This window comes from Peromyscus californicus, unplaced genomic scaffold (assembly GCF_007827085.1).
Source record: "Peromyscus californicus insignis strain IS unplaced genomic scaffold, ASM782708v3 Scaffold_9__1_contigs__length_137607984, whole genome shotgun sequence".
NCBI classification, from domain to species: domain Eukaryota; kingdom Metazoa; phylum Chordata; class Mammalia; order Rodentia; family Cricetidae; genus Peromyscus; species Peromyscus californicus.
Window position 1 is genome coordinate 11,611,449 of NW_026294617.1, and position 27,083 is coordinate 11,638,531.

Below are 27,083 nucleotides of genomic sequence, written 5' to 3' on the forward strand. Positions count from 1 at the left end.
GCTATCCTACTTACTGTGTGCCGTGAGTACCCGCTATCCTAGTTACTGTGTGCCATGAGTACCTGATATCCTAGTTACTGTGTGTCGTGAGTACCCGCTATCCTAGTTACTGTGTGTCGTGAGTACACGCTATCCTAGTTACTGTGTGTCGTGAGTACCCGCTATCCTAGTTACTGTGTGCCGTGAGTACCCGCTATCCTAGTTAGTGTGTGTCGTGAGTACCCGCTATCCTAGTTACTGTGTGCCGTGAGTACCCGCTATCCTAGTTACTGTGTGCCGTGAGTACGTGCTATCCTAGTTACTGTGTGCCGTGAGTACCCGCTATCCTAGTTACTGTGTGCCGTGAGTACCTGCTATCCTAGTTACTGTGTGTCGTGAGTACCTGCTATCCTAGTTACTGTGTGCCGTGAGTACCTGCTATCTTAGTTACTGTGTGCCGTGAGTACCCGCTATCCTAGTTACTGTGTGCCGTGAGTACCCGCTATCCTAGTTACTGTGTGTCATGAGTACCTGCTATCCTAGTTACTGTGTGTCATGAGTACCCGCTATCCTAGTTACTGTGTGCCGTGAGTACCCGCTATCCTAGTTACTGTGTGCCGTGAGTACCCGCTATCCTAGTTACTGTGTGCCGTGAGTACCCGCTACCCTAGTTACTGTGTGTCGTGAGTACCCGCTACCCTAGTTACTGTGTGTCGTGAGTACCCGCTATCCTAGTTACTGTGTGCCGTGAGTACCCGCTATCCTAGTTACTGTGTGCCGTGAGTACCCGCTATCCTAGTTACTGTGTGCCGTGAGTACCCGCTATCCTAGTTACTGTGTGCCGTGAGTACCTGCTATCCTAGTTACTGTGTGTCGTGAGTACCTGCTATCCTAGTTACTGTGTGCCGTGAGTACCTGCTATCTTAGTTACTGTGTGCCGTGAGTACCCGCTATCCTAGTTACTGTGTGCCGTGAGTACCCGCTATCCTAGTTACTGTGTGTCGTGAGTACCTGCTATCCTAGTTACTGTGTGTCATGAGTACCCGCTATCCTAGTTACTATGTGCCGTGAGTACCCGCTATCCTAGTTACTGTGTGCCGTGAGTACCCGCTATCCTAGTTACTGTGTGCCATGAGTACCCGCTACCCTAGTTACTGTGTGTCGTGAGTACCCGCTATCCTAGTTACTGTGTGTCATGAGTACCCGCTATCCTAGTTACTGTGTGTCGTGAGTACCCGCTATCCTAGTTACTGTGTGCCGTGAGTACCCGCTATCCTAGTTACTGTGTGCCGTGAGTACCCGCTATCCTAGTTAGTGTGTGCCGTGAATACCCGCTATCCTAGTTACTGTGTGCCGTGAGTACCCGCTATCCTAGTTACTGTGTGCCGTGAGTACCCGCTATCCTAGTTACTGTGTGCCGTGAGTACCTGCTATCCTAGTTACTGTGTGGCATGAGTACCTGCTATCCTAGTTACTGTGTGACGTGAGTACCCGCTACCCTAGTTACTGTGTGCCGTGAGTACCCGCTATCCTAGTTACTGTGTGCCGTGAGTACCCGCTATCCTAGTTACTGTGTGCCGTGAGTACCTGCTATCCTAGTTACTGTGTGCCGTGAGTACCCGCTATCCTAGTTACTGTGTGCCGTGAGTACCCGCTATCCTAGTTAGTGTGCCGTGAGTACCCGCTATCCTAGTTACTGTGTGCCGTGAGTACCCGCTATCCTAGTTACTGTGTGCCGTGAGTACCCGCTATCCTAGTTACTGTGTGCCGTGAGTACCTGCTATCCTAGTTACTGTGTGGCATGAGTACCTGCTATCCTAGTTACTGTGTGACGTGAGTACCTGGTACCCTAGTTACTGTGTGCCGTGAGTACCCGCTATCCTAGTTACTGTGTGCCGTTGGTACCCGCTATCCTAGTTACTGTGTGCCGTGAGTACCTGCTATCCTAGTTAGTGTGTGCCGTGAGTACCCGCTATCCTAGTTACTGTGTGCCGTGAGTACCTGCTATCCTAGTTACTGTGTCCCGTGAGTACCCGCTATCCTAGTTACTGTGTGCCGTGAGTACCCGCTATCCTAGTTACTGTGTCCCGTGAGTACCCGCTATCCTAGTTACTGTGTGCCGTGAGTACCCGCTATCCTAGTTACTGTGTGCTGTGAGTACCTGCTATCCTAGTTACTGTGTGCCGTGAGTACCCGCTATCCTAGTTACTGTGTGCCGTGAGTACCTGATACCCTAGTTACTGTGTACCGTGAGTACCCGCTATCCTAGTTACTGTGTGCCGTGAGTACCCGCTATCCTAGTTACTGTGTGCCGTGAGTACCTGATATCCTAGTTACTGTGTGTCATGAGTACCCGCTATCCTAGTTACTGTGTGCCATGAGTACCCGCTATCCTAGTTACTGTGTGCCGTTAGTACCCGCTATCCTAGTTACTGTGTGCCGTGAGTACCCGCTATCCTAGTTACTGTGTGTCATGAGTACCCGCTATCTTAGTTACTGTGTGCCGTGAGTACCTGATATCCTAGTTAGTGTGTGCCGTGAGTACCCGCTATCTTAGTTACTGTGTGCCGTTGGTACCCGCTATCCTAGTTACTGTGTGCCGTGAGTACCCGCTATCCTAGTTACTGTGTGTCGTGAGTACCCGCTACCCTAGTTACTGTGTGTCGTGAGTACCCGCTATCCTAGTTACTGTGTGCCGTGAGTACCCGCTATCCTAGTTACTGTGTGCCGTGAGTACCCGCTATCCTAGTTACTGTGTGCCGTGAGTACCCGCTATCCTAGTTACTGTGTGCCGTGAGTACCCGCTATCCTAGTTAGTGTGCCGTGAGTACCCGCTATCCTAGTTACTGTGTGCCGTGAGTACCCGCTATCCTAGTTACTGTGTGCCGTGAGTACCCGCTATCCTAGTTACTGTGTGCCGTGAGTACCTGCTATCCTAGTTACTGTGTGAAGTGAGTACCTGCTACCCTAGTTACTGTGTGCCGTGAGTACCCGCTATCCTAGTTACTGTGTGCCGTTGGTACCCGCTATCCTAGTTACTGTGTGCCGTGAGTACCCGCTATCCTAGTTACTGTGTGCCGTGAGTACCTGCTATCCTAGTTACTGTGTGGCATGAGTACCTGCTATCCTAGTTACTGTGTGACGTGAGTACCTGCTACCCTAGTTACTGTGTGCCGTGAGTACCCGCTATCCTAGTTACTGTGTGCCGTGAGTACCCGCTATCCTAGTTACTGTGTGCCGTGAGTACCTGCTATCCTAGTTACTGTGTGCCGTGAGTACCCGCTATCCTAGTTACTGTGTGCCGTGAGTACCCGCTATCCTAGTTAGTGTGCCGTGAGTACCCGCTATCCTAGTTACTGTGTGCCGTGAGTACCCGCTATCCTAGTTACTGTGTGCCGTGAGTACCCGCTATCCTAGTTACTGTGTGCCGTGAGTACCTGCTATCCTAGTTACTGTGTGACGTGAGTACCTGCTACCCTAGTTACTGTGTGCCGTGAGTACCCGCTATCCTAGTTACTGTGTGCCGTTGGTACCCGCTATCCTAGTTACTGTGTGCCGTGAGTACCTGCTATCCTAGTTAGTGTGTGCCGTGAGTACCCGCTATCCTAGTTACTGTGTGCCGTGAGTACCCGCTATCCTAGTTACTGTGTCCCGTGAGTACCCGCTATCCTAGTTACTGTGTGCCGTGAGTACCCGCTATCCTAGTTACTGTGTGCCGTGAGTACCCGCTATCCTAGTTACTGTGTGCCGTGAGTACCCGCTATCCTAGTTACTGTGTGCCGTGAGTACCTGCTATCCTAGTTACTGTGTGCCGTGAGTACCCGCTATCCTAGTTACTGTGTGCCGTGAGTACCTGATACCCTAGTTACTGTGTACCGTGAGTACCCGCTATCCTAGTTACTGTGTGCCGTGAGTACCTGCTATCCTAGTTTCTGTGTGCCGTGAGTACCTGATATCCTAGTTACTGTGTGTCATGAGTACCCGCTATCCTAGTTACTGTGTGCCATGAGTACCCGCTATCCTAGTTACTGTGTGCCGTGAGTACCCGCTATCCTAGTTACTGTGTGCCGTGAGTACCTGCTATCCTAGTTACTGTGTGTCATGAGTACCCGCTATCTTAGTTACTGTGTGCCGTGAGTACCTGATATCCTAGTTAGTGTGTGCTGTGAGTACCTGCTATCCTAGTTACTGTGTGCCGTGAGTACCTGCTATCCTAGTTACTGTGTGCCGTGAGTACCTGCTATCTTAGTTACTGTGTGCCGTGAGTACCTGCTATCCTAGTTACTATGTGCCGTGAGTACCCGCTATCCTAGTTACTGTGTGCCGTGAGTACCCGCTATCCTAGTTACTGTGTGCCGTGAGTACCCGCTATCCTAGTTACTGTGTGCCGTGAGTACCCACTATCCTAGTTACTGTGTGCCGTGAGTACCCGATATCCTAGTTAGTGTGTGCCGTGAGTACTCGCTATCCAAGTTACTGTGTGCCGTGAGTACCCGCTATCCTAGTTAGTGTGTGCCGTGAGTACCTGATACCCTAGTTACTGTGTGCCGTGAGTACCCGCTATCCTAGTTAGTGTGTGCCGTGAGTACCTGATACCCTAGTTACTGTGTGCCGTGAGTACCCGCTATCCTACTTACAGTGTGCCGTGAGTACCCGCTATCCTAGTTACTGTCTATCCTAGTTACTGTGTGCCGTGAGTACCTGCTATCTTAGTTACTGTGTGCCGTGAGTACCCGCTATCCTAGTTACTGTGTGCCGTGAGTACCCGCTAATCTCGTTACTGTGTGCCGCGAGTACCCGCTATCCTAGTTACTGTGTGCCGTGAGTACCCGCTATCCTAGTTACTGTGTGCCGTGAGTACCCGCTATCCTAGTTACTGTGTGCCGTGAGTACCCGCTATCCTAGTTACTGTGTGCCGTGAGTACCCGCTATCTTAGTTAGTGTGTGCCGTGAGTACCCGCTATCCTATTTAGTGTGTGCCGTGAGTACCCGCTATCCTAGTTACTGTGTGCCGTGAGTACCCGCTATCCTAGTTACTGTGTGCCGTGAGTACCTGCTATCCTAGTTACTGTGTGCCGTGAGTACCTGCTATCCTAGTTACTGTGTGCGGTGAGTACCCGCTATCCTAGTTAGTGTGTGCCGTGAGTACCCGCTATCCTAGTTACTGTGTGCCGTGAGTACCCGCTATCCTAGTTACTGTGTGCCCTGAGTACCTGCTATCCTAGTTACTGTGTGTCATGAGTACCCGCTATCCTAGTTACTGTGTGCCGTGAGTACCTGCTATCCTAGTTACTGTGTGTCATGAGTACCCGCTATCCTAGTTACTGTGTGCCGTGAGTACCTGCTATCCTAGTTACTGTGTGTCATGAGTACCAGCTATCCTAGTTACTGTGTGCCGTGAGTACCCGCTATCCTAGTTACTGTGTGCCGTGAGTACCCGCTATCCTAGTTACTGTGTGCCGTGAGTACCTGATATCCTAGTTACTGTGTGCCGTGAGTACCCGCTATCCTAGTTACTGTGTGCCGTGAGTACCCGCTATCCTAGTTAGTGTGCCGTGAGTACCCGCTATCCTAGTTACTGTGTGCCGTGAGTACCCGCTATCCTAGTTACTGTGTGCCGTGAGTACCCGCTATCCTAGTTACTGTGTGCCGTGAGTACCTGCTATCCTAGTTACTGTGTGGCATGAGTACCTGCTATCCTAGTTACTGTGTGACGTGAGTACCTGGTACGCTAGTTACTGTGTGCCGTGAGTACCCGCTATCCTAGTTACTGTGTGCCGTTGGTACCCGCTATCCTAGTTACTGTGTGCCGTGAGTACCTGCTATCCTAGTTAGTGTGTGCCGTGAGTACCCGCTATCCTAGTTACTGTGTGCCGTGAGTACCTGCTATCCTAATTACTGTGTCCCGTGAGTACCCGCTATCCTAGTTACTGTGTGCCGTGAGTACCCGCTATCCTAGTTACTGTGTGCCGTGAGTACCCGCTATCCTAGTTACTGTGTGCCGTGAGTACCCGCTATCCTAGTTACTGTGTGCCGTGAGTACCTGCTATCCTAGTTACTGTGTGCCGTGAGTACCCGCTATCCTAGTTACTGTGTGCCGTGAGTACCTGATACCCTAGTTACTGTGTACCGTGAGTACCCGCTATCCTAGTTACTGTGTGCCGTGAGTACCTGCTATCCTAGTTACTGTGTGCCGTGAGTACCTGATATCCTAGTTACTGTGTGTCGTGAGTACCCGCTATCCTAGTTACTGTGTGTCGTGAGTACCCGCTATCCTAGTTACTGTGTGTCGTGAGTACCAGCTATCCTAGTTACTGTGTGCCGTTGGTACCCGCTATCCTAGTTACTGTGTGCCGTGAGTACCCGCTATCCTAGTTACTGTGTGTCGTGAGTACCTGCTATCCTAGTTACTGTGTGCCATGAGTACCTGCTATCTTAGTTAGTGTGTGCCGTGAGTACCTGCTATCCTAGTTACTGTGTGCCGTGAGTACCTGCTATCTTAGTTACTGTGTGCCGTGAGTACCCGCTATCCTAGTTACTGTGTGCCGTGAGTACCCGCTATCCTAGTTACTGTGTGCCGTGAGTACCCGCTATCCTAGTTACTGTGTGCCGTGAGTACCCGCTATCCTAGTTACTGTGTGCCGTGAGTACCTGATATCCTAGTTACTGTGTGTCGTGAGTACCCGCTATCCTAGTTACTGTGTGTCGTGAGTACCCGCTATCCTAGTTACTGTGTGTCGTGAGTACCAGCTATCCTAGTTACTGTGTGCCGTGAGTACCCGCTATCCTAGTTACTGTGTGCCGTGAGTACCCGCTATCCTAGTTACTGTGTGCCGTGAGTACCCGCTATCCTAGTTACTGTGTGCCGTGAGTACCCGCTATCCTAGTTACTGTGTGCCGTGAGTACCCGCTATCCTAGTTACTGTGTGCCGTGAGTACCCGCTATCCTAGTTACTGTGTGCCGTGAGTACCCGCTATCCTAGTTACTGTGTGCCGTGAGTACCCGCTATCCTAGTTACTGTGTGCCATGAGTAACCGCTATCCTAGTTACTGTGTGCCATGAGTACCTGCTATCCTAGTTACTGTGTGCCGTGAGTACCCGCTACCCTAGTTACTGTGTGCCGTGAGTACCCGCTATCCTAGTTACTGTGTGCCGTGAGTACCCGCTATCCTAGTTACTGTGTGCCATGAGTACCCGCTATCCTAGTTACTGTGTGTCATGAGTACCTGCTATCCTAGTTACTGTGTGCCGTGAGTACCCGCTATCCTAGTTAGTGTGTGCCGTGAGTACCTGATATCCTATTTACTGTGTGCCGTGAGTACCTGCTATCTTAGTTACTGTGTGCCGTGAGTACCCGCTATCCTAGTTACTGTGTGCCGTGAGTACCCGCTATCCTAGTTACTGTGTGTCGTGAGTACCTGCTATCCTAGTTACTGTGTGTCGTGAGTACCCGCTATCCTAGTTACTGTGTGCCGTGAGTACCCGCTATCCTAGTTACTGTGTGCCGTGAGTACCCGCTATCCTAGTTACTGTGTGCCGTGAGTACCCGCTACCCTAGTTACTGTGTGTCGTGAGTACCCGCTATCCTAGTTACTGTGTGCCGTGAGTACCCGCTATCCTAGTTACTGTGTGCCGTGAGTACCCGCTATCCTAGTTACTGTGTGCCGTGAGTACCCGCTATCCTAGTTAGTGTGTGCCGTGAGTACCCGCTATCCTAGTTACTGTGTGCCGTGAGTACCCGCTATCCTAGTTACTGTGTGCCGTGAGTACCCGCTATCCTAGTTACTGTGTGCCGTGAGTACCTGCTATCCTAGTTACTGTGTGGCATGAGTACCCGCTATCCTAGTTACTGTGTGACGTGAGTACCTGCTACCCTAGTTACTGTGTGCCGTGAGTACCCGCTATCCTAGTTACTGTGTGCCGTGAGTACCCGCTATCCTAGTTACTGTGTGCCGTGAGTACCCGCTATCCTAGTTACTGTGTGCCGTGAGTACCCGCTATCCTAGTTACTGTGTGCCGTGAGTACCCGCTATCCTAGTTAGTGTGCCGTGAGTACCCGCTATCCTAGTTACTGTGTGCCATGAGTACCCGCTATCCTAGTTACTGTGTGCCGTGTGTACCCGCTATCCTAGTTACTGTGTGCCGTGAGTACCTGCTATCCTAGTTACTGTGTGGCATGAGTACCTGCTATCCTAGTTACTGTGTGACGTGAGTACCTGGTACCCTAGTTACTGTGTGCCGTGAGTACCCGCTATCCTAGTTACTGTGTGCCGTTGGTACCCGCTATCCTAGTTACTGTGTGCCGTGAGTACCTGCTATCCTAGTTAGTGTGTGCCGTGAGTACCCGCTATCCTAGTTACTGTGTGCCGTGAGTACCTGCTATCCTAGTTACTGTGTCCCGTGAGTACCCGCTATCCTAGTTACTGTGTGCCGTGAGTACCCGCTATCCTAGTTACTGTGTGCCGTGAGTACCCGCTATCCTAGTTACTGTGTGCCGTGAGTACCCGCTATCCTAGTTACTGTGTGCCGTGAGTACCTGCTATCCTAGTTACTGTGTGCCGTGAGTACCCGCTATCCTAGTTACTGTGTGCCGTGAGTACCTGATACCCTAGTTACTGTGTACCGTGAGTACCCGCTATCCTAGTTACTGTGTGCCGTGAGTACCTGCTATCCTAGTTACTGTGTGCCGTGAGTACCTGCTATCCTAGTTACTGTGTGTCATGAGTACCCGCTATCCTAGTTACTGTGTGCCATGAGTACCCGCTATCCTAGTTACTGTGTGCCGTGAGTACCCGCTATCCTAGTTACTGTGTGCCGTGAGTACCTGCTATCCTAGTTACTGTGTGTCATGAGTACCCGCTATCTTAGTTACTGTGTGCCGTGAGTACCTGATATCCTAGTTAGTGTGTGCTGTGAGTACCTGCTATCCTAGTTACTGTGTGCCGTGAGTACCTGCTATCCTATTTACTGTGTGCCGTGAGTACCTGCTATCTTAGTTACTGTGTGCCGTGAGTACCTGCTATCCTAGTTACTATGTGCCGTGAGTACCTGCTATCCTAGTTACTGTGTGCCGTGAGTACCCGCTATCCTAGTTACTGTGTGCCGTGAGTACCCGCTATCCTAGTTACTGTGTGCCGTGAGTACCCACTATCCTAGTTACTGTGTGCCGTGAGTACCCGATATCCTAGTTAGTGTGTGCCGTGAGTACTCGCTATCCAAGTTACTGTGTGCCGTGAGTACCCGCTATCCTAGTTAGTGTGTGCCGTGAGTACCTGATACCCTAGTTACTGTGTGCCGTGAGTACCCGCTATCCTAGTTACAGTGTGCCGTGAGTACCCGCTATCCTAGTTACTGTGTGCCATGAGTACCTGCTATCCTAGTTACTGTGTGCCATGAGTACCTGCTATCTTAGTTAGTGTGTGCCGTGAGTACCTGCTATCCTAGTTACTGTGTGCCGTGAGTACCTGCTATCTTAGTTACTGTGTGCCGTGAGTACCCGCTATCCTAGTTACTGTGTGCCGTGAGTACCCGCTAATCTCGTTACTGTGTGCCGTGAGTACCCGCTATCCTAGTTACTGTGTGCCGTGAGTACCCGCTATCCTAGTTACTGTGTGCCGTGAGTACCCGCTATCCTAGTTACTGTGTGCCGTGAGTACCCGCTATCCTAGTTACTGTGTGCCGTGAGTACCCGCTATCTTAGTTAGTGTGTGCCGTGAGTACCCGCTATCCTATTTAGTGTGTGCCGTGAGTACCCGCTATCCTAGTTACTGTGTGCCGTGAGTACCCGCTATCCTAGTTACTGTGTGCCGTGAGTACCTGCTATCCTAGTTACTGTGTGCCGTGAGTACCTGCTATCCTAGTTACTGTGTGCGGTGAGTACCCGCTATCCTATTTAGTGTGTGCCGTGAGTACCCGCTATCCTAGTTACTGTGTGCCGTGAGTACCCGCTATCCAAGTTAGTGTGTGCCGTGAGTACCCGCTATCCTAGTTACTGTGTGCCGTGAGTACCTGATATGCTAGTTAGTGTGTGCCGTGAGTACCTGCTATCCTAGTTACTGTGTGCCGTGAGTACCTGCTATCCTAGTTACTGTGTGCCGTGAGTACCCGCTATCCTAGTTAGTGTGTGCCGTGAGTACCTGCTATCCTAGTTACTGTGTGCCGTGAGTACCCACTATCCTAGTTACTGTGTGCCGTGAGTACCCGCTATCCTAGTTACTGTGTGTCGTGAGTACCTGCTATCCTAGTTACTGTGTGCCGTGAGTACCCGCTATCCTAGTTACTGTGTGCCGTGAGTACCCGCTATCCAAGTTACTGTGTGCCGTGAGTACCCGCTATCCTAGTTACTGTGTGCCTTGAGTACCTGATATGCTAGTTAGTGTGTGCCGTGAGTACCTGCTATCCTAGTTACTGTGTGCCGTGAGTACCTGCTATCCTAGTTACTGTGTGCCGTGAGTACCCGCTATCCTAGTTAGTGTGTGTCATGAGTACCCGCTATCCTAGTTACTGTGTGCCGTGAGTACCCGCTATCCTAGTTACTGTGTGCCCTGAGTACCTGCTATCCTAGTTACTGTGTGTCATGAGTACCCGCTATCCTAGTTACTGTGTGCCGTGAGTACCTGCTATCCTAGTTACTGTGTGTCATGAGTACCCGCTATCCTAGTTACTGTGTGCCGTGAGTACCTGCTATCCTAGTTACTGTGTGTCATGAGTACCAGCTATCCTAGTTACTGTGTGCCGTGAGTACCCGCTATCCTAGTTACTGTGTGCCGTGAGTACCCGCTATCCTAGTTACTGTGTGCCGTGAGTACCCGCTATCCTAGTTACTGTGTGCCGTGAGTACCCGCTATCCTAGTTACTGTGTGCCGTGAGTACCCGATATCCTAGTTACTGTGTGTCGTGAGTACCCGCTATCCTAGTTACTGTGTGTCGTGAGTACCCGCTATCCTAGTTACTGTGTGTCGTGAGTACCAGCTATCCTAGTTACTGTGTGCCGTGAGTACCCGCTATCCTAGTTACTGTGTGCCGTGAGTACCCGCTATCCTAGTTACTGTGTGCCGTGAGTACCCGCTATCCTAGTTACTGTGTGCCGTGAGTACCCGCTATCCTAGTTACTGTGTGCCGTGAGTACCTGCTATCCTAGTTACTGTGTGCCGTGAGTACCCGCTATCCTAGTTACTGTGTGTCGTGAGTACCCGCTATCCTAGTTACTGTGTGCCGTGAGTACCCGCTATCCTAGTTACTGTGTGCCGTGAGTACCCGCTATCCTAGTTACTGTGTGCCGTGAGTACCCGCTATCCTAGTTACTGTGTGCCATGAGTACCCGCTATCCTAGTTACTGTGTGTCATGAGTACCCGCTATCCTAGTTACTGTGTGCCGTGAGTACCCGCTATCCTAGTTAGTGTGTGCCGTGAGTACCTGATATCCTAGTTACTGTGTGCCGTGAGTACCTGCTATCCTAGTTACTGTGTGCCATGAGTACCTGCTATCCTAGTTACTGTGTGCCGTGAGTACCCGCTACCCTAGTTACTGTGTGCCGTGAGTACCCGCTATCCTAGTTACTGTGTGCCGTGAGTACCCGCTACCCTAGTTACTGTGTGCCGTGAGTACCCGCTATCCTAGTTACTGTGTGCCGTGAGTACCTGCTATCCTAGTAACTGTGTGCCATGAGTACCTGCTATCCTAGTTACTGTGTGCCATGAGTACCTGCTATCCTAGTTACTGTGTGCCGTGAGTACCCGCTATCCTAGTTACTGTGTGCCGTGAGTACCCGCTATCCTAGTTACTGTGTGCCGTGAGTACCCGCTATCCTAGTTACTGTGTGCCGTGAGTACCCGCTATCCTAGTTACTGTGTGCCGTGAGTACCCGCTACCCTAGTTACTGTGTGCCGTGAGTACCCGCTATCCTAGTTACTGTGTGCCGTGAGTACCTGCTATCCTAGTTACTGTGTGCCGTGAGTACCTGATACCCTAGTTACTGTGTGCCGTGAGTACCTGCTATCCTAGTTACTGTGTGCGGTGAGTACCTGCTATCCTAGTTACTGTGTGCCATGAGTACCCGCTATCCTAGTTACTGTGTGCCGTGAGTACCTGATATCCTAGTTACTGTGTGCCGTGAGTACCTGCTATCCTAGTTACTGTGTGCCGTGAGTACCTGATATCCTAGTTACTGTGTGCCGTGAGTACCTGCTATCCTAGTTACTGTGTGCCATGAGTACCTGCTATCCTAGTTACTGTGTGCCGTGAGTACCCGCTATCCTAGTTACTGTGTGTCATGAGTACCTGATATCCTAGTTACTGTGTGCCGTGAGTACCCGCTATCCTAGTTACTGTGTGCCGTGAGTACCCGCTATCTTAGTTACTGTGTGCCGTGAGTACCTGCTATCCTAGTTACTGTGTGCCGTGAGTACCTGCTATCCTAGTTACTGTGTGCCATGAGTACCCGCTATCCTAGTTACTGTGTGCCGTGAGTACCTGTTATCCTAGTTACTGTGTGCCGTGAGTACCCGCTATCCTAGTTACTGTGTGACGTGAGTACCCGCTATCCTAGTTACTGTGTGCCGTGAGTACCCACTATCCTAGTTACTGTGTGCCGTGAGTACCTGATATCCTAGTTAGTGTGTGCCGTGAGTACTCGCTATCCTAGTTACTGTGTGCCGTGAGTACCCGCTATCCTAGTTAGTGTGTGCCGTGAGTACCTGATACCCTAGTTACTGTGTGCCGTGAGTACCCGCTATCCTAGTTAGTGTGTGCCGTGAGTACCTGATACCCTAGTTACTGTGTGCCGTGAGTACCCGCTATCCTAGTTACAGTGTGCCGTGAGTACCCGCTATCCTAGTTACTGTGTGCCATGAGTACCTGCTATCCTAGTTACTGTGTGCCATGAGTACCTGCTATCTTAGTTAGTGTGTGCCGTGAGTACCTGCTATCCTAGTTACTGTGTGCCGTGAGTACCTGCTATCTTAGTTACTGTGTGCCGTGAGTACCCGCTATCCTAGTTACTGTGTGCCGTGAGTACCCGCTATCCTAGTTACTGTGTGCCGTGAGTACCTGCTATCCTAGTTACTGTGTGCCGTGAGTACCTGCTATCCTAGTTACTGTGTGCCGTGAGTACCCGCTATCCTAGTTACTGTGTGCCATGAGTACCTGCTATCTTAGTTAGTGTGTGCCGTGAGTACCCGCTATCCTAGTTACTGTGTGCCGTGAGTACCTGCTATCCTAGTTACTGTGTGTGCCGTGAGTACCCGCTATCCTAGTTACTGTGTGCCATGAGTACCCGCTATCCTAGTTACTGTGTGCCGTGAGTACCCGCTATCCTAGTTACTGTGTGCCATGAGTACCCGCTATCCTAGTTACTGTGTGCCGTGAGTACCCGCTATCCTAGTTACTGTGTGCCGTGAGTACCTGTTATCTTAGTTACTGTGTGCCGTGAGTACCCGCTATCCTAGTTAGTGTGTGTCATGAGTACCTGCTATCCTAGTTACTGTGTGCCGTGAGTACCCACTATCCTAGTTACTGTGTGCCGTGAGTACCCGCTATCCTAGTTACTGTGTGCCGTGAGTACCCGCTATCCTAGTTACTGTGTGCCGTGAGTACCCGCTATCCTAGTTACTGTGTGCCGTGAGTATCTGCTATCCTAGTTACTGTGTGCCGTGAGTACCCGCTATCCTAGTTACTGTGTGCCGTGAGTACCTGCTATCCTAGTTACTGTGTGCCGTGAGTACCCGCTATCCTAGTTACTGTGTGCCGTGAGTACCTGCTATCCTAGTTACTGTGTGTCGTGAGTACCTGCTATCCTAGTTACTGTGTGCCGTGAGTACCTGCTATCATTGTTACTGTGCTCCGTGAGTACCCGCTATCCTAGTTACTGTGTGCCGTGAGTACCCGCTATCCTAGTTACTGTGTGTCGTGAGTACCCGCTATCCTAGTTACTGTGTGTCGTGAGTACCCGCTATCCTAGTTACTGTGTGTCATGAGTACCCGCTATCCTAGTTACTGTGTGTCGTGAGTACCCGCTATCCTAGTTACTGTGTGCCGTGAGTACCCGCTATCCTAGTTAGTGTGTGCCGTGAATACCCGCTATCCTAGTTACTGTGTGCCGTGAGTACCCGCTATCCTAGTTACTGTGTGCCGTGAGTACCTGCTATCCTAGTTACTGTGTGCCGTGAGTACCTGGCATTGTAACTTCAGTTGCTGTGAGCACGTGATGCAGTTATTACCATGTGCTGGAAGTAGCAGCATCTGTCTCTGTGTGATGTGAGTACCTGGCATCGTATTTACTTTGTGCTTTCAGAACCTAGCATCATAACTACCATTTACTGTGCATTCTAAATATCTAGCATCATAGTTACTATGTTGTGTAAATAACTTGTATTGTAGTTACTGGTTATTATATGCTATTGGCACCTGGCATTGTAGTAACTGTTTGCTTTAAGTTCTTGCCTTATTGTTATTCTATACTGTACCTGGCATTATAGTCATTGTGTGCTGCAAATAGTGGACATTTCAAGTTACTATTTCTTGTAAGTATGTGACATTGTAGTTACTGACTATGGCTGTCTACAAATACCTTTCATTGTAATTACTGTCTACTACAAGTACCTGACATTTTAGTTACTGTGTGCTGTAAGCACCTCTGGCATCATATTTACTATGTGCTATAAGAATACAAAAGAGCAGGGACCCAATAAATCTGACTTAAATGATTGCAATTTTATATCACATCCAATAATTCACCTGAACAAACAGTAACAGATGACAAGATTCTGTCCCTTGTTCTCACACACTCACAGACACACCATGCATACACGAGTATTGTTGTGAACAAGCATGTGAGATACACTAATTCTCAAAATTTGACAGCAGCCTTAAGTCAGTGCCATAGAAGTCATGCAGGAAGTGTTTCAGGCTGGGTGCATTATTCTCGGACCATTACCGCAAACAAAATGTGCCTAAGTTGGTATTGCTTCATAGATCCTCACTTTTTTTTTTTTTTTTTTTGACAGCACTGATGCTAAGGATGCTCACAGTGTAGTTACTAGGGGAATCTTGGATTCCAAGCAGAGCAGAAGCCTGATGGGTGGGGCCATGGAGGCTGGCATCCCATGGTGCCAGAGATTGCCTATTGATCCTGCCCACCTGTGTGCTCAGTTGGGTCAGGAGTGAATTCCTCCAGATGCAGGCTGTGCTCTTTGGAGCAATCTTGTTTTCTAACAGATAGATGTCATGGAGGAAGTTTTCATTTCTTTCAAAATTCAAAGGCACGTCAATAGAACCAAAGTTCCACACACCTGCTTCAGATAATGGCTAAAAAAAAAAAAAAATTACATTTTCAGGGTGGATCCAGGCTTCTCTGATCTACTTAGGGACATGAATGTCACCCCATAGTACTAGTTCAAAAATATCAATATTCACACAATAGTCATAAAAATGAAGTAAATTGAATTAGTTCTAAAATTGCCAAAAAAAAAAATAAATAAACAACTGAGAGCAACACCTACAATTTAGCACATGTGCTCTGCCAACCACAGATGACACACTGGAGTTCTCTCTTGTTAAGCCCGGAATTGGCCCAATTAACCACACTGAGAGCAACATTTTTCAAAGGGAAGGCATAGTAAAATCAAAGTGAGGTTTTCTTCTTTTTATATTGATTAAATGGATTCTTTGATAACAATTTCTTTTTTTTTTTTTTTTCGAGACAGGGTTTCTCTGTGTAGCTTTGCGCCTTTTCTGGGACTCACTTGGTAGCCCAGGCTGGCCTCGAACTCACAGAGATCCGCCTGGCTCTGCCTCCCGAGTGCTGGGATTAAAGGCGTGCGCCACCACCGCCCGGCTTGATAACAATTTCTTAATGTGCATACTTTCCTCCATCCTTTCTGATCTCCCTCAGACTTGCTGTGCCCCCGGGATCCTGCCCGACACTCAGGCCTTTTTGTTTTACTTGGTGACTAATGACTTTAACCAGGGTCATCTGTGAGGCCAAGGGTTCAGAACTACCCACTGGAGCCCAGTGGGCACCACTTGGCACATAACTGAAGACAGTGATTGTCCCTCTTCTAGCATCTGTCAGCTGCCAACAAATAGCTCAGCTGGGAAGGGCTCCATGAGCCCCTTCTGGACCATGACTTCAATGAGCCCCTTCCAGACCATGACCTCCATGAGCCCCTTCTGGACCATGACTTCAATGAGCCCCTTCCAGACCATGACCTCCATGAGCCCCTTCCAGACCATGACTGGCTGCTGATGGCAGAGTTCTTGGTCTTTTGGGGGACATTTATTCTCCCCACTCTAAGGCTCAGGGAACATTTCAGAAGAAGGAGCAGAAAAAATGTAAGAGCACGAAGACAGGGAGAGGGCTGCAAATGCTGTCTTTTGGGGCATGACACAGTCTTGGCTGTCCTGACCTCACAGCGGTGATGGTGGCCTGCACTGTGCCTGCACAAGACTGGGTCTATCAGCACCAAGGGAGACATCTCCAAAACATGCCTTTCTTCACTATCTCTTCACATGCTGCTGCTGCTCTGATGATACTTGTGGTGGTATTGTGTTCCCCAAAATATTGTGCACCCTAATAAATTTATCTGGGGTCAGAGAACAGACAGCCACTAGATACAGAGGCTAGAAAATGGTGGCACTCACGCCTTTAATCCTAACATTCCAGAGACAGAAATCCCTCTGGATCTCTGTGAGTCCAGGGCCACATTGGAAATGGCCAGGCATGGTGACACACGCCTTTAATCCCAGAAAGTGAGCCTTTAATACCAGGGAGTGGTGGTAGAAAGCAGAAAGATATATAAGGCATGAGGACCAGAAACTAGAAGCATTTGGCTGGTTAAGCTTCAGGCTTTCGAGCAGCAGTTCAGCTGAGAGCCATTGGGATGAGGACACAGAAGCTTCCAGTCTGAGGAAACAAGACCAGCTAAGAAGTTGGCCAGGTGAGGTTAGCTGTGGCTTGTTCTGGTTCTCTGACCCTCCAGCGTTCACGCCAATAACTACCTCAGGTTTGATTTCATTAATAAGAGCTTTTAAGATTCATGCTACAGAGACTTCTGGAAACCTCCAGGGAACCTTGCAGCCTAAAATGTCTTGTCTTGCAAAGAGGGGCCTCAAGTGCACTCATTGCTGCATTCATGACCCAGCCCAGCTCTCTCTCTCTTTCCCCAAAGAACTTGTCTCTAGTTTTTTCCTTTGCTCTCCTGGTGGCCAATGGAATCCTGCTTTCCCTTCAGCACAGCAGCCCAGGAGAATTCTCTTGGCCTACTGTGGCCAAAGGAAAAGGAGACCAAGAGGAGAGATGCTGTTCACTGTGTCACTCAGCTCTCATGCTTCGGCCTACCTTTTTCAGGTCCCCAAAATTATCAGGCTCTCCCTTAATCCTAGGAACTCTGCCGACACCATTTTCTCTGCTTTTAAACTCTCATTGCCTATCCCATGCTACACACACACACACACACACACACACACACACACACACACACACACACACACTTAACCCTAGGCCACCTTCCTAGCACCCTGCTTTGCAATTCCCTTTGCTTCAGTGAGACGCTCTGAGCCTGATGGACAGCGCTATGGACCTGTCTTCTTCTCACAGGTGCCTGGCTGTTCATTCACCACACATCTCCTGGAAGGCAACTTCTAGGCAGAGACCATAACAGCCCTGTACCATTGCCATTCCCACTCAAGGCACGTATGTACATAATATGGCACCAAAGTCCATTTTTGAATGAATGAAACGAAAACATTTTCTGGTATATAATCTTCCCAATACACTGTTCAGCCTTTCAGAGAAATAATATTCATATGAAAAGTGGTAGTAAAAAGACATATGCAATGAGTCAGTTGGCATGACCAGGCAGGCATCTGCTTATTTGGGAAGGTGTTTGAACTGTGGTCCTGCCTGTAGTAGTAGCTACGGACAGGACGTCATATGTTCCAGGTCAACAGCATGTTATGTCACTCGCCACTCACCCTGCCACCTCTGAATCACAACAAGTTATGTTGGATGTCAGCTTTGAGAAGATAGAGCCCCTTTCCCAGTCTTATTTTCCAGGAGGACAGGCCCTAAGGAAAGAAGAGTTCTGGACCATCTCCATGCACAGACTCTGTCTGAAGATTCCTGGATTGACTTAGCTCGCGTCCAGGTGCTGCACACAGGATTTTCGGATGGGTAAGTGTAGGGTTCCTTGAGCTCAGCACATGGTTCTCTTCTCCTGTGCTGACTCCCTCACTTCGTTAAAATGAGTCATGCTCCCTTAACTTCACAGCAGCCACATTCAGTCCCAAGTCTCCCCTCTGATCACCTTTCTTGCCTGCAAATGTGGTCTACACTCACATGGTCCCATTCCACCAAAGTCTCACAACAAAAGAGACAAGAGCAAGGCCTGGCTTCATCCAGATTTGCTGTTCCTCTCTGCATCTCTCCTTTTCCCCTCTTCCTTCCCTTGCCCTTCTCCTTCCCTCCTTCATTCCTCCCCCTTATTTCCATTTCTAATCTTTACAGGACTATTAAGCTCAAGCTATTGAACATTAATACCCCCTACCCTTCCTGTGCATATTCACAAGGTATTAACTCAGTTGACTTGTAACTACCCCATGACACAGTTTATGTTAACTCTATGGTACAGAAAGGAAGCTGTTGAGCACATGACATACACTCATTGGAGGCTCAGTTAAAAGCACTGGCTGCTCTTCTGAGAGACTCAGGTTCTATCCCCAGCACACACATGGCCACTCACAGCTGTCTGTAACTCCAGTCCAAGGGGATATGACTATCTCTTCTGGCTTCCAAGGCCACTGCATGTATATGGTGCCCAGACATGCATACAGGCAAGACACCCATGCACACAAAGTAGTAAAATAATTTTTTTAAACTAAAGAAGTAAATCCTCTTGTCAGCAGGGCCACTGCAAACTGATGCTGGCCCCTCTGCCAGCTGGTTCTAACTTTTTACATAGTGTGTCGTTGTCTTCTACAAGGTTTTTAACATCGTAGCCTATCATTATCGGCTATAAGGTTCATGCCAAAAACAAAAAAATGGAGTTTAAAAAAACACCCTCATGTTGTAAGTGCATGCGTAATGTTTGTGCTAGGCTGCATTCATAGCTGTCTCCGGTAGCATACAGCATGGGCCACAGGTTGGACGTGGCTAAACACACACATAGAACCAGGGGATCAAGCTCCCTTCCTCCACTTTCCTGTTTCCAGATTAACTCCAAATCTCTTGTATGCGCCACTTCCTCTCAGCTGAAGTACCCAACTACCTGCTGAGCACTTCCAAAACAAGCACACTATCTTTTTAAAAAGCCTTTCTAATTATCGTTCTTGAGGTCTTCTTCCCATGCAGAGGAAACCAGTGTGGACACAGTCACTCTGCTTGGAGTGGTGGCATCCTTTTCTTTGTCCATTCCCTTGCCTTCCACACCCAACAGTCAGCAAGTTTCTGATAGTTTCTTCTCAAAACCTAGAGCCTCTGCACACAGCTGCCCAAAGTGGTTTCTACAAGCAATAGTAGTGCTCTGTACAGCTCCCCACTTAGATGCTTCCAGCGCCTCCTATTTCCCATGGGTCAAAAATCTCAGTTCCTTCATGCAGCACATGCCGAGTTTTTGTGCTAGCTGCTGTAATATGCCTTACTCTCCCACATACATTCTCAAGCACACCTACTTCTGTGCACGCAGCCTCTCTGTCTGAAACAGAGCATCACTCCATTTCCCCAGCCACCCTCCTTTCTTCTTTGGCACACTCTGAAGATCCCTGTAACACCACCACCAACACCACCACCAATATCACCACCATCACCACTATCACCATCACCACTACCACCACCACTATCACCAACACTGCCACCACCACCGCCACCACCACCACCACCACCACCCAACTCAGATGAAAGACAGGAGGAAGACACCTGTTGCTCTATTCTGGCATCTGTGTACATGCAGCCCACACATGTGCATATGTTTACACCGATATAAATAAATTAATGTAGTCAATGAAAACACAACTTTTAGATTTGGTCTCATGCTTCCTCCTGAGTGAAGCAAGCTGAGAGCCACATCGCTAACTACATTTCAAGTGGGAGACGGTTCTAAACCATATCGGCTTCAGCCAGAAAATGTACACAATTTTCCTTCTATACAACTTTTAAGTTGTTACTCTCAATACTAACCTTTCTTTTAAGTGCTTGATCTAAGTAGAAGAAATAATGTGAGCTCTCTGGCACAAGAACAACTAAATACAGAAATGGTCCATTGATGGAGCATCATTAGGAAATGATCTGATTCACATGAATAGCCTCATTGATAATGTATGGTTTTTCAAAATAGAAGAAAATAATTCTCAAGTGTATTGAACACTTTCATAAAACAAAAATAAAAAAACAAATTTATCAAATCCCCCAAAATATTTTAAAATATGCTCATGAATAGTAAGTGAAAGTATTTTTAAAAGTAAAACAGGATGTCCTTTTCTTTTAATATAAATATTTGTTTTGAAGTTCTTCTAAAATATTAAAAATGTAATGTTAAAATGTAGCAAGAGTAAAGAATTTTTGTTTTTCCATCTTTTGTCATGTATTTTCTAATCTTTCTATAAAAAATGTTCAAGTCACATAGTAAAAATATAATTTTTAAGGAAGGATTACATTAGCTGTTCTATGGTGGCATGAGAAATCTGCTGAGTCAAGCTCCACATCGCTTGTCCTAGTCATCCTAGACACAGCAAATGAGCAAAAACTTCCAGCTCGGCCATCTGGAGCGTTCCACTGTCAGAGTTCTCCGCACTCGGGTGGCAGGAGGAGGAGGGCTGGAAGTTCAAAGTCATCCTCAAGATGACTTGAGACCTGAGACACTGCCTGGAAAACAGGAGGAAGTGGAGGAAGGGAAGGGAAAGAGTGGGGAAAGGAAGGGAATAGAGAAGGGGAGAAGAGAGTCCCCCTGAAAAACCAAGGCAGATTAATCCCTTTCTAGTTAAATATAATTACATCGTTTTCCCACTTTCCAGTACTCACTCTAGCCTCTCCCAAATTGTTCTCTCTCAAATCAATAACCTCCTTCTTATTTGTTGTTATAATTAAATAAAATAAATATAAGAATTTTGAAGGACATTAAAATTATTTGTAAATGTGATTTTAATCCTGCCTATATGTGTGTGTGTGTGTGTGTGTGTGTGTGTGTGTGTGTGTGTACATACTCACACACACACACACACACACACACACACACATATGTATATATATATATATACATACATACATACACACACAAATATATATGTATATATATACATATATATAATTTCAAGGCTGACTTTTTGGAATTAGATAAGCACTTGTGAGATTAGAATATTTCTCTTTCTAAAGGCCTTCCTTAGTTACCTGTTGTTCTTTGTCTAGAATTAGAGCACATGAGATTTCTCTCCTCTGTGTTAGCATGTCTATTGGTATCTTCCTTGTTCAGGTCTTGCTTAGGAAACGATGTTGTTGAAGTCAAGTTAATCTTTGAGATTAAGAAAAAAGGCAATAAACTGTTTAAAGCATTTAGTAGTTTATTACACATCTAACCCAACAAATTTTTGAGACAATAATTTTGAATACACACACACACACACACACACACACACACACACACACATACACACAGTGGTTGAAAAAATTGCCCCCAAAAGGGAGTGGCACTATTAGGAGATGTGACTTTGTTGGAGTTGGTATGGCCTTGTTGGAGGAAGTGTGTCACTGTGGAGGTGGGTTTTAAGGTCTCATATATGCTCAAGCCACATCCAGTGAGACAAATCATTTCCTATTGCCTGTGAGTCAAGATATAAGAATTCTGAGCTGCTTCTCTAGCACCTTGTCTGCCCCATGCTGCCTTGCTTCCCACCATGATAATAATGGAATAAACCTCTGAATTACAAGCAAGTCACCCCAATTAAATGTCCTTTATAAGAGTTGCTGTGGTCATGGTGTCTCTTCCTAGCAATTGAAACCCTAACTATTGTGGAATATTACTTTAACTAAGCAAAAATGTGTTACATTTGTTTATGCTGCATTTGTTTAATTATGTAAAGATGTATTGCTGTTTCACCTTGCCTGCCTAAGGCACCTGATTGGTCTAATACAAAGCTGAATGGCCAATAGCTAGGCAGGAGAGGGATAAGCAGGTATGGTGGGCAGAGAGAATAAGTAGGAGGAGGAATCTAGGTTGGGGAGAATGAGGAGAACAAAGGAGAAAGAGAGGGACATGCTCTGGGTCAGCCAGGCAGCCACCAGCCAGCCAGACATGGAGTAGGACATATAGAATGAAAGAAAGGTAAAAAGCAATGAGGCAAAATGCAGATTAAGAGAAACAGGTTAAATTAAGTTCTAAGAGCTAGTGGGACAAGCATAAGGTAAGGGTGAGCATTCATTATTAATAGTAAGTCTCTGTGTCATGATTTAGGAGCTGGTTGGTGGCCCAAAAGAAAGCCTGCTACACCTAACTAAGACTATATATATAATCTCTGAGTGGGCATGGGTGGTGTAGTGGGTAGCTGTTCCAGCTTTGACCTTGAAACATTGCCCTAGTGTGACAGCAGGTAACTGCCACATCTGCCTATGACCTGCCCCTGAGGCATGGCTGAGAGGGAGCCCCTTAAGGTTCAGGGTGCGTACATGCTGGGCCCTTCTGGATACCTCTTGGTCCTGGAAGCTGGATGGTACCTAATCTCTCCTGGATCCTGTAACCAGCCCCTATTGGCTGTACGTTACCCCAGAAATAAACCTCTCTTGATTACCAGATAAATTACATGAAATTGCCTCATTAATTACAGTTATAGGTGGGTGGTTAGGGACTTGTAGGAGCAGGGAGGGGAAGAGAAGAAGAATAAAGAGAGAGAAGGAAAGATAAAGGGAAGGAGGAAGAAAACAAAAAGGGTGAGAAACAGGCTCTAATGGAATTTGCCTAGCAAGTCTGTCACAGAAGCTAGCTGTGGCTCACTTTTTCATGACTGCATGCGTCATCAACATAAAACATGGCAGCAAGACTGGAATCGAGGGCGAACGGCCCGCTCCTCCTGCTGTTGGACACTTCAACTCTTATGTATGGAGAACTGCTCTGTCTTTGGTTTGACTTTCACTGGAAGACACAGCAGCAGCACCCAGAGAGCACACACAATGACAAATGTTTACCCAAGTACAGAGGAGCTATAAAATTCCTTCCGTATGCTGTCGTAGAAGAGACAATATAACAATACAAAAATTATTTTGCCCCATAAATTTTGGGGGCCCTGGTGGCTCAAAGCATTCTTACTGTTTTCTTCAAATGACTGTTGTCAATAATAGATTAAAGGTTGGAAGATCATCTCAGAGGTATATAGAATTTTTTTTCCTAAGTAAAAAGTAATAGATGATCATTACAAAAAAATTGTCTACAACTGTGAACAGTAGCTGAGAGCACAAAATGTACCCACAATTTACCACCAAGAGACAAAGACTACTAAAATAGTTTGATATATTTCATTCTATTCCTGCTTATTGTCTTTATATTTATACATTTATACATAAAATCATGTTGTTATAGGCATTTGTGTCCTGCCTCTTTTTTGACTTATTATAATATAAGCATTTTATTGATCATTAAAATTCTTTGTAAACATCGTTTTTAACAGTTGCATAAATGTTCTAGTGTAAGGATACGCCATCATTTCACCCAACTGCTTGCTCGTTCTTGGACACTTGGGATGCTTCCAACTTATTTTTTTCCTTATAACACACAGAAATCTTAAAAATAGTATTCATGAGAAAGCAAGTTTGTTTCCTAGGCAAATGAACTCTCCACAAAACAGTCAGCAGTGGCACCTCAGCATACTGGAGGCATTGCAAGCCACAGGTTCCATCAGAGTAGGCATTTATCTTCCCTTCCGGGAATAATTCATTTTAATTCAGACTTCCCATTCCTAGCTGCTTCCTCTCAAATGTGTTTTCCCTCTCACACAATCACAAAGACTCAATTTTCTGACAGGTGGCATTTAATCTGTCTGTAGGTCAAAAGCTCTTCTGTCCTTCATTACTCAGGGAAGGGGAAGCCTGACTCACAATCTTCCCCAAGCAGTCAATGAGAATAACTACCTCTTTTTCAAGCTCCATTCTTGGCCAGTCTGTAAGATGCTCTCGGGGGGGGGGGGGGGGGGGTGAGTCTACATCTGGGGCTCTCAGATCTCTTGAGGTGTCTGTACCCATAGGGAACATAGGTCCCATTAAAGGATGCCACCTGTGTCTCCCTCAGAACAGGACCATTTACACAGAAGTCATACCAGAGCATAAATATGTCCCACCTGTGGCACTAGATGAAGTTGCTAAGCTTTAAGATAGTTAAAGTAACCACAGCAAGAAGCAAATCCATTAATAACGAGGACTGCACACACATGGAAGTATTCATGAGCATATTTAATATGAAAGCCAAATACTTCAGAGAGTTAGGCACTGCAGGTGACTTTTCTTGACCTATGAGTTTACCAGAACCTGAACATCTGTAGATCTACCACTAATGCATTCTGAACTAAAGATCTGACACCTTGTTAATGTCAAAATATGGATACCCCAAGACAAATAGAATAAAACTTATGAAAAGATCAGATTGGAAAGTCCCTGAGGCAGACAACGAGGAAGACTTCAGTGTCCACTTCTGTTAACAGTGAACCTGGTGATGGGGTACAGTTGGCTGGTCCTGACCAGGCCACTTCATCCTTCAGAAGAGCAACAAGTTGTCTGAAATCAGGAACATACAGAGTAACCAAAGTGGGCACAAAGGTCATCCTCAATGCACTGTAAATAATGTTAGATTAAAAATTTTGTAAACTGTAAAACCATGGAATTAGGGGCCTTCTACTCTCATGCTGGATAATGCTAATCACTAACCAGAGGCATGTTATAAATGTGATGGCTGCTGTGTTGAAGAAATGGATAAAATAGTATGTAAAGTTCACACTTGGATGCCTGGCATGGAGATCCGACAGATGTCAACCAACTCTGGTTCTTCTGACTAGAATCTATGGATTCAATAGAATCAAAATAGCACTGACTCCTAATGAACCTACAAATCTCTACTTTCGATCATGATGGGAATTGTACTAAATGATAAAATCCAATTACTTTTTGACAGGCTAGGTTATAAAAGATTGGAATGTTGTAAGAAAACATTAATATTATGATTAACCTCTTTCATTTTCTTTAGAACACATGGAATTGAATCCCTCTTGCTTTAGAGCAACAAATATTTAAATTTTGAGTAAACAAATGTAGAGAGTGGCTTAAAGCAACTTCACATTTCATCAACAAATTCTTCCCAAGTAAGCAAAGTTTTTAAAAATTCTAAGTTACTGTTTGAAAAGCAGTATGTTCTTTAAATATTATACTGACAATTTAAGGTAAAATTATCTAACACTGGCAGGGGGCAAGCTGTCCAAATTTAAATTTTTTTGGATCTCAAAAAATACAGCATATAATATGCACACAATTGTTTAGAGAGCCATTCCCAAACCAAAAACTTATTTTTTCAGTAAGCTTAATAATTTTCATAACAAATGTAATAAAATCTATAATCAGACTCCTATTATGTCTTGTTAACCTACATAGTGACCAATAAAATCAGCAGCAACAAAGTATCTAATAGTGTTTATAGCTTTTAGAATTTTGGTATTATTGGTAAAGGATACTGAAACTATTTTTATTTTGAAAATATACTATCAAGTAAACCAGGCTACCTTCTACATTTAAGAATACTGTCCCTTTAATTCACAATAGCTAGGGAATGGAAACAATCTAACATCCTTGAAAGATTGAATGGATAATGAAACTGTGGTACATGTATGTACACAATGGAATACTATTTAGTTACAAATAAAAATGAAATCACAATGCTTTCAGGGAAAGAGCTAGAGCTAGAAAATATTGTAGTAAGTCAGGTAACCCAGACCCAGAAAGACAAACACTGCATGTTCTCACTTCTCTGTAGTTCCTGATTCTGAATCTTCAGATCTGAACATATTACCTGGAATAACCACAAAACCAGGACAGTAAAAAGGAATCATTGGGAGGGGGCCTAGAGAGGGGAACAGCAGGATACAGATGACGTGAGGGGAAAATGAAAAAAATGGGTAGAGGGGCTTTAATTGCAGGTGGAACAGGAAGGTCAGTACAGAAGGAGAGGAACAGAGGATGGACAAATAACACTAAAATTATTTGAAAAATCCTTAAGGATTCATATTATTTTATATTTACCTAAAATTACATTACTACATGTGAGTGTATGTTCACATATACATATATCATTTAATATTTAATCTATTATATATAATCTATTGTACACATACTCACATATATGACACAAATATTTTTATAAAGTTATGATATTTGGGGTGATAAAGCTCCTCTGAAGGGCCACAGGCTATCTAACAAAGACCCAAGCACCAGGCCAGGCATGAGAAACTGCCTTTTGAATTGTTGGTTAGGAGAGTCCAAGAGACTCCTAAAACAATGCAAGCTACTGATGTTGCCCTTGGTTGACTCCCAAAGGTTGAAGTTAAGTCCCTCTTACTGAAGACTTCATGCACTTTGAATACAACACTCAGAAGATTTGAGCTGGATCTGACCTGAGAGACTCCCTGTGGGCCAGCTTTAAGAATACCAGAAGGTGCTATGGAAGTTGCCAAGAGAGAGAAGCAATGGTATTCTTTCCTGGCTGTGATGCTTATGAACTACAACAATAAGCAGCATGACCAGATACCACTAAAGGTGCAACAGTGGTACTCAGACCTTTGTGGAAATCAAGAACTCTAATTGGACTTAAGGCCTGCTCAGTTGGATAAAAATGATGCCTGGTATTGGAAACCTAACCAACTGCCTAGGACTAGTCATGGATCTTAAGAAGAGAACCCACTATTGCCACTTTATTAGACCAACATAATTCCTAACTGCATTCTAAATATTTTTCTTAAACCCACAGAGAAGTGTAGCTATCAGCCTTCATCAAAGCACCTTCTCTTCAAAGCAGATAGGGACTATTACAGAAAACTACGACTGCTCAAAGATGCAGAGATCAACTGACTGTGGGGTTCCCAGCCATAACA

General features: G+C 46.3%; 1 protein-coding gene across 13 annotated transcripts in view; it reads right to left on the reverse strand.

The window, feature by feature from the left end:
• The window catches only part of LOC128106497 (EGF-like and EMI domain-containing protein 1), a 719,003-nt gene that overhangs the window by 671,285 nt on the left and 20,635 nt on the right, over positions 1-27,083 (reverse strand). The window contains exon 1 of one of the 13 annotated variants that reach the window (XM_052732016.1): positions 20,626-20,833. The exons of the other annotated variants lie outside the window; for them this stretch is intronic. The gene's annotated coding sequence lies outside the window, so the exon portion shown is untranslated. Of the gene's footprint in view, positions 1-20,625; positions 20,834-27,083 lie in introns of those variants that run through there. 13 annotated transcript variants of the gene reach the window in all.